The sequence below is a fragment of the Elephantulus edwardii genome, unplaced genomic scaffold (genome assembly GCF_000299155.1).
Source record: "Elephantulus edwardii isolate Elephantulus edwardi_28Jun2011 unplaced genomic scaffold, EleEdw1.0 scaffold00116, whole genome shotgun sequence".
NCBI lineage: Eukaryota > Metazoa > Chordata > Mammalia > Macroscelidea > Macroscelididae > Elephantulus > Elephantulus edwardii.
The window spans coordinates 4,412,907-4,421,164 of record NW_006399866.1 but is presented as its reverse complement, the minus strand read 5'-3'; positions in this window follow the sequence as shown (position 1 = coordinate 4,421,164).

Here is an 8,258-nt window from a genome sequence, read left to right as displayed (position 1 = left end):
GCATGCCGCATTCACACTCAGTGCTCGCAATATGCCTCCATCCTTGCCATTAGTTACCTAGTTTAACCATCCTTCCGCTCAGATCTTGTCTATAGGCCTCCTTTACCTCCTCAACCTTGACCACCCAACTCCCAAGGCTCCATCCTTTCGGGTGGAGCACCTCCCTACCCCCATCATTCTGCACCAATCGCATCTCCCCGCCTGCTGCTCTTCCCTACCACACCTTTTATATATCTTCATTCTCTTCCTGGTACCCTATTTTGTGGTGATAAAGTCACACGCTCACACACACACACACACACACACACACACACACACACACACACACTCTCTCTCTCTCTCTCTCCAATAAGCTTTCACTTTTATCCATCCATGAGCCAACGCTTCCTGCTCTAACTGATCTCACCTTCCTTCCCCATCAACTCGTTCTGATCCTGATTCCGCTAAATCCTTCTAAAGCAGGTACACACATTACCCATCAAATCCTGAAGCCCCATCAGCTCACAAAGCCCAAGGCCTCCTTTCAAGTTGTCCCTAGCCCCTCCCCCAGACCCCCGCACCTCGAGTTCCCGCGCGGCTCTCGCCGCTGGAATTGCACCGCTTCCTCCCCGCACCCACTCAGCAATCGCGTCGCCCCCTCGGGAAAGGAGGGTTGTGGGCCCTGCGACGCTAAGGCCGGGAGGGCAGGCTGCCAGGCGCTCAGGCTCCCGGGCTACCCACCGTTCCACAAGGGCCTATCCGCTTGGAAGGCGAGCCAGCGGCCTCGGCCGGACAGCGCCCTCTGGAGGGCAGGAGGTCCCACTCCGCCGGCCGCGCCGCGAGGACCTTCCCCGCGCAGCGGTCACACTGCGAAGGCAGCGCCCGCTCACCCCACGCCGGGGAGGCTGCTGTCATCCCTCGAGAGGACGTGGAGGCCCCAGGCTGGGACGACCCTCTGGCTCGTGTTCTCTGCATCCAAAAGGGGCAGCTGGAGCCCAAGATCCGTCTGTCGCCTGGAGGGGTCTGCAGGGATGGGAGAGGGACCAGTCTCCAACCTACCTCACCACGGCCTGTCCCGCGAACCTGGGGCCCCGCGTGGGGCCGGAGTGGGAGGGCACGTGCAATCGGCTTATTTTCATTCGGGGACCAAGACCTGGCAAGAGGTCGCCAAGGTCGCACATGCTGGCGGAAGAGTGCACCAGAAGGGGTCGAAGTGGGGCCCCAATCTGAACTATTCTTAATAGATTTGGCTGGAGAGGAGGTGAGGAGGGTTGAATTTAGTTGTAAACAATTGCGTACATCTTACTTAGAAATTCTAAAGCGGTTCTAACTCAAGCAGTCCTTTAAGGATGACTCGATATCCCGCCTCTACAATCTCCCCTCCATCCCTATACGTAATTGCTTTGCCAAATAGCCCGTTAAGTCACTAAATAACAACTCCTAGACCCGTTTCTATTGCTCAAAGCCTTCGGTGTCTTTAGAAGCCCTGGGTGCGTTGAGCACACGGTGGCGCTAGGAACGCTCAGATCAGAGCCAGGCCCGGTTTTTTTGTTTGTTTGTTTTTGTTTTTGGTGTTTTTTTTTTTTTTTTTTTTGGAAGGAAGGCGGTCAGGTGCTCAAACAAATCTCTGCAGTCATGTGACAAGCGCTGTCCTAAAGCTCTGGCCCCGGCGCTACCTACCGCAGCCCCAAGGGGCGAAGACAGTCTAGACCAGCGGCCAAAGAGCTGGGTTTTTAAAGGTGCCTAGGGTGGACATAAGGTCGATAAGAGTCGCAGGCGACTCGATGGCACATAACAACTACAACAGAGTGGAGGCCAAGGGGTCAGGGAGACATAGCTTCTGAAAGGTAGGAAGGAAGCAGGGGAAGATTACTCAATAAACAAGGTAAAGCATAGGCTTACGTGTGCTTGCTATCACACGGGTTTCACGAGCTCTGGCTACCTAATGCTAAGAAGCTGTCCTGCAATCCCAAAGGCAAGGGAATCAAATCCACCATCTGATCCGCGGGAGCCGATGGACAATCCCCTCCTATACTAACTGCCTCTGAAAACCCGCTGGACAACAACTCCAACATAAATTCATGGGAAATTGTTCCCTATAGATTATAGTAAAGAAACATAAGTAAACACGTGTTAACCTTGCTTCCTGGCGATTCAGACTCGGTCAGACCCTCCGGATAGGTTTCTGCAGCTGTAAATCCTTACAGGAAGAGACTGCTCATCTTTATCTTAGGAAGGGGACTCCTACTGATGATGACCTTTCAATTAGCAGCGCTCCTTGTTAGGGATTGTAAATTTAAAAAGAGACTGATTCTGTAGGAAGGTGCTCTGGGTTTGTAAGATAAACAGACGTCAGGTTTGTAAGATAAACAGACGTCAGCCATACATAGAATCTTAGCTTCTTTCTGCTGGGGAGGAAAAAAGTGATATTGTTAACTAAAATAAACAAACCATCCCTGATGGGAACACCAGGAAAAACTGCAGTGCGAAGCCCAGAGGGATAGCAAGAAATACAGGATTGGAAAACTCATTCTGGTGCGAGATACTGGTGGGGGCCCTGAAGCAAGACCGATATCAGAGAGGAAATGGGACCAGGCGGAAGCGTTGACAAACTGATCTGGGCACCTGAGTCACAGAAATACAGGGTTGACACTGGCTCAGGGGGAATCCATTTTCTCATCTGTAAAATGGGTGTGAAGATGCCATTTCATAACTCTTCACAAGACATCTGGCACAGAGAAAGCTTAGCACACTGGCAACGGAAAAAAGAAAACACCTAAAAATAACATTCATGCTCGTGGAGGCTGGGAACCTGCACTACTGACTTTCTGCATCCTTGGATGCAATTCGCCTTTCTGGGCTAGACTGCAGTCTGCAATTACATATCAAGGTTTTTGAACGTGTTCTTGCCTTTGAACTGGTACTCCTACTTGCATATAATCTAGTCTAATAATCTAATTAAAGCAAGTAGTCAGAAATGAGATTTTTTTTAAAAAAAAAGCCAGAATGTTGTTCAAAGAACATTGTAATAGATAGCGGTCTAGAAAATAATCATCTTTAGGGGAGCAGCTAAGTAAGCCATGGTGTCTGTCTCTCAGGGAATAACACACAGCCATCAGAAATTATGTTTTCAAAGGATATCCAAACACTCACAATATGATGTGAAGTGAACTTGGCAGGTTACCAAATTACATATGCATTATGATCCTGCTTTTAGAGAGATTAACTGTATGTTTGTAACTGGCTCATGTTAGGGAGTTATCCTTTTCCTAATTTACAGTGATGGGTTTGTATGACATTATAATGAAAAGAGAGTGAGCTTTTTTAAAAAAAAGTTGGATTTTATTATGTGTGTGTGTGTGTATCATCAAATGGGATCTGACTGGTACAGGAGGAGATTGCCCCTTCTCCAGCAGAGCAACTGGTGGGTTCGAACTGCCTACCTCTGGGATTGCAGTACAGTTTCTTGCCACTAGGCCACCAAAGCTCTCTGGGAGGGAACTTTAAAAAAAATGTATATAACTTTGTGATACCTCTATGAAGGCCAAATGAGATAATGAGTGGGGACTTTGGGGCTCTTGTTAATTACTTTTAATCAACCCCATGCAGGCAAAATCCTCCAAATACAATTATGGGAGAGAAGTGTCACCTCTTTGCATCCCAGATGAACTCTCAGCCTAGAGGATCACCTTGAGGCCTCATTCTTGCCTCTGAGTTGACATGCCCCTTTATCACAAAATAAATTTGGATCTATATCCAGGTCCATTCTGCTCCAGAAAATCCACCTATCTCTTCTCGTGATAGTTCCATGATCATTGTCGTCTGGGGGTTTTTTTTTGGTTTTTTTTATCATTGTAGTTTTAGAACATATTTGTGATCATTGTAGCTTTAGAATATATTTTGGTGTCTGATGGCACAAGACCCTGATAATCTTCTTGGTTTTTTTTTCTAAACACTTCTTGCCAATTCTCAATCATGTATTATTTTAAGTAAATAATTTGTTATTACTAAGTGTTATTGAGTCGACTACAACTCGTAGTAAACCTATGAACAATAGATCTGAACCCTGCCATCCTTACCATCTCTTACACACTCGAGTCCACCATTATAGTCACTGTGTCAATCCATTTCATAAAGCATCTTCCCCTCCTTCACTGACCCTCCACCTTTCCAAGCATAATGTCCTTTTCCAAGGATGGCAACAACATGCCCAAAGTATGTGAGACAAAGTTTCATATCCTTGCCTCCAAGGAGCACCCTGGCTGCACCTTTCCCAAGACATGTTTATCTTTTTGGCAGTCCATGGGATATTCAGCACTCTTCTCCAACACCAAAACTCAAAGGCATTGATTCACAGAAATAAAAAAATAAAATTATGTAAAATAATACAAATAATAGCAATCCCCCAGAAAAATCCCATCAGAATCTTGATTGGTATTGCTTTAAATATGTTAAATCTGAGAAGAGCTGATCAACTTTTTTAAGTTTGAGATAATATATGTTGATACTTTTTTTAAACTTTCTATTACATTGCAGTTTTTGCAGATTTCTTCACCTAATGCCTAGAGAGTTTCTTTCATGGCTGTTGTTGCTACTTTCCCAATATCATTTCTCACCAGCTATTCATTGTGGTGTCTTTGTTTTGTAATCTTCCATTTCTTTTGCATCAAATTATTTCAGTGTTCAGTGATGTCATTTGCCCCTCAAGGGCAGAAATGGGCTGCTGAGTCGTTCTCAAGTCCTTGGGACCCAGCTCTGTGCCCTGCACATCACAACTACCTGGTGATGGTTGATTGAGCGAATGGATGAATTAAGTAATTGCTCTAGGGTGCAGTTTCCCGTCTCCCTCCTTGGACTTACAACTTGAGCAGCTCTTCTTTCCTTGAACAGAGGCACCCAGCATAGCATAGCAAGACATGTGATGTGAATCAGGGTCAGCATAACTTTCAGCTTGGAAACCCTGGGAACAGACTCCACTCAGCTACTGCTCCAGGTCAGACAAGAGGCAGAGAACAATCTCAAACCATATGCTTGTCATGTGGCTTTTTGGTGGCTGTCACCCACCTGTGTCTTCACCTATAAATAACTAGGGAGAAAGAAAGTGAGGACAGAGATGGAGGATTACAGGATAGGCATAGCCCTGTCATTGCCCCCATGAGGACCCACTGTAGGTCACTTCTTAATTTAGGATCTTAATTGGACCCTCTCTGCTTAACGGATTGACATGTAGACCTTCTCTATTTTCAATCAATCTCTTTACCTACTTCCTGCAAGAATGTAGCTCATCATTCCTAAACTCCTCTGGCTCTGAAAGGTATGAGGGAAAACCAAAATGATGTTCAATGGGGAAGAAGAGAATTGGGCACTTTGAAAGGTCCTCCTATGCTGGCCCACCTTTCCACCTTGTGGTGGGCTGAAGTGAAAAAACAAAACAAACCAGTTACCATGGAGCCCTCCCCACTCTTGAGCTGTGTTCCAGAGACTTTTCAAAACCTTGTTTTTTGAAAGCAGATTGTAAGATTTTTCCCCCCCCCCCCCAAGGTGTCTCTTTGTCACCTATTTCTTGATAGTTCTTTTTTAAAAAATGTGTTATTTTATTACATATTTGGAGAACATTGTTGTTGTGTGTTGTCAAGTAGAACTGACACATAGCTGACCCTCCAGCGGGCTGTTCTCTCTCAGGACTGGTGGTGCATTCAAACCATATGCCTTGAGGTTAGCAGCATAACTCCTTACCACTATGCCACCAGAGCTTGGCAAGTTCTTGATAGTTCTTGAAAGGGTATAATGCTCAAAGCAAACTTCCAATGCAAAGACTGTGAGACTTCATTGTTGATCAGTCTTTGGAAAAGGACATCATGCTTAGAAAGGTAGAAGGTCAGTGAAAGAGACGAAGACCTTCAGCAAAGTGCATCAGCACAGTGATTACCACAGTGAGCTTAAGCACAGCAGAGATTGTGAGCAGGATGAAGATTGAGTGAGGCTTTTATCTCTTATACATAGAGTTACTCTGAGTTAGTGCCAACAGCTCCTAACAATAAGAAAATGTCTGCTGGTGAGCTCTGGTGGCCTAGTGGCAAGAAGGTGTACTGCAACTCAGAGGTGCACAGTTCAAATCCACCAGATGCTCTGCTGGAGGAGGAACAATCTCCTCCTGTACCAGTCAGATCTGATTTGACAGTACACACACACACACACACACACACACACACACACACACTAAAATAAATGTAAAATAAAAAAGAAAATGTCTGTTAAACAAAACTAAACTGTTGTTCAGTTTTAAGAAGACTGCAGGGGATATATTTTTGCTTAAGCTTTAAAGATTATTTTAGATCAGGAATTTCAGGTATTCATTCAGCTTCCATGGCTCCAAAATGTCTAATGTCTTTGAGGATTTGAAAATCTGTTTGATATTCCCCTTCCTTTTGATAAGGATTCTTCTGGGGAATCTTTGCTCAAAATGATCAGTAATGATAGCCAAGCTACATCTAGCTCTTCTGGTTTTCTGATAAAGGAGACAGTTGTTCATGGATGTAATTAGCCAATATTCCACTTTTTTTGTTGTGTGATTGTTAGGTGCCATCCAGTCAAATATCACTCATGGCAAAATGATGAACAACAGATCTGAACCCTGTCCTATCTATCCTGTGCCATCCTCCATATACTCCTCTAACTCCTGACTTTTTCTATTACTCCAGGTGAATAAAGACCAATTGTACCTTGATGCTTACATGCTAGATTTTAAGACTCCAGGAGTCAAACAATAAACTATGAGGTAAAAAAGAAAGAAAGAAATACTAAGAACATTATTAGGCCAAATAACTGACTGTCCCATAAAACCATAACTAATCCCATGAGGTGTTTGGTTGTACATAAACTGCCTTACCAGCTATACTTTTTGTCATTGTTGCAAATACATCTCTTTGTTTCCCTACCTTAACCGAAGTGACTTTTTACGTCACTATTAATTTTACCCTTCCTTCCCCCAGCTCCCTATAACCACTATCAAACTTTGGTCTCTATACATTTGCCTTTTGTTTTCTTTTTCTGTAAGAATTACTTGATGTAGCTCTTCTAAGTCATTGTCTTTGTAACTCCCACCAAATGATTTAATAGAACTACACAAATATGAGATGTTTGTGGCCTACAGAGGGAATCGGATAGCTTGCTAATAATGTAAACAAGGGACACAGCACAAACTAGGGCAAGATCATGCGATGTGAAACACTGAACATGAGGATTAGACAGTTTTGCCATCCTACCAGGCTTAAAGTAGAGTCGTGGGATTCCTGGCCCATGGACCATGAAAGCGGAGTGGTTTGGGGGTGGGAGGCTCATGGACAGCAGGGCTCATTCAAGCACTTTTACCAGAGCGAGGCTTGCTGACACTCTGAACTAGAGCCAAAACCCTTCATTTTGCAGAATGAGGAGCTTTGGGGAGTGTGTTAAACAGTAGAACTAAAAAGAGCTTTGTAACACTTGCCCAACCATGTCCACAGCCAGGGCTGTGAGGCTGAGGGCCTGAGAAAGGCCTTTATTTGGGCACAGATGAGGAGAGGCTGTTCTGATGGAAAAGCTGCATCCTGAGTTACTCCTGAATTTGAATTGTGGCCTATATGCTAAATTCCTCCCAGAACACTTCATCATTCTAATGCGAAACCTATACTTGGACCAGGAGGCGGTCGTCAGAACAGGGCAAGGGAACACTGCATGGTTCAAAATTGGGAAGGGCGTATGCCAGGGACGCATCCTATCTCCATACCTTTCCTTTTTCTTTTTTTTTTTTTTTATGTGTATGTGTATGTGTACCGTCAAATTGGATCTGACTGGTTCAGGAGGAGATGGCCCCTCCTTCTCTGGCAGAGCATCTGGTGGATTCGAACTGCATATCTCTGGGATTGCAGTGCAGCTTCTTACCACTAGGCCACCAGAGCTCCCCATCTCCATACCTTTTCAACCTATATGCAGAACAGATTATCCGGGAGGCTGGGCTCTATGAGGAGAAACGTGGGGTCAAGATTGGGGGACAATTTATCAACAATCGGCATTATGCAGATGACACAACCCTACTTGCTGAAACTGAAGAGGATCTGAAGCACCTGCTGCAGAGGGTCAAGGACTGCAGCCTCCAATATGGATTGAGGCTCAATGTCAAGAAGACAAAGATTCTCACCACTGGACCAATTGGCAGCATCAGGATGGATGGTGAAGAGATTGAGATTGTACACAGCTTTAGTTTGCTTGGCTCCACAGTCAACAGTCTTGGCACCAGTAGC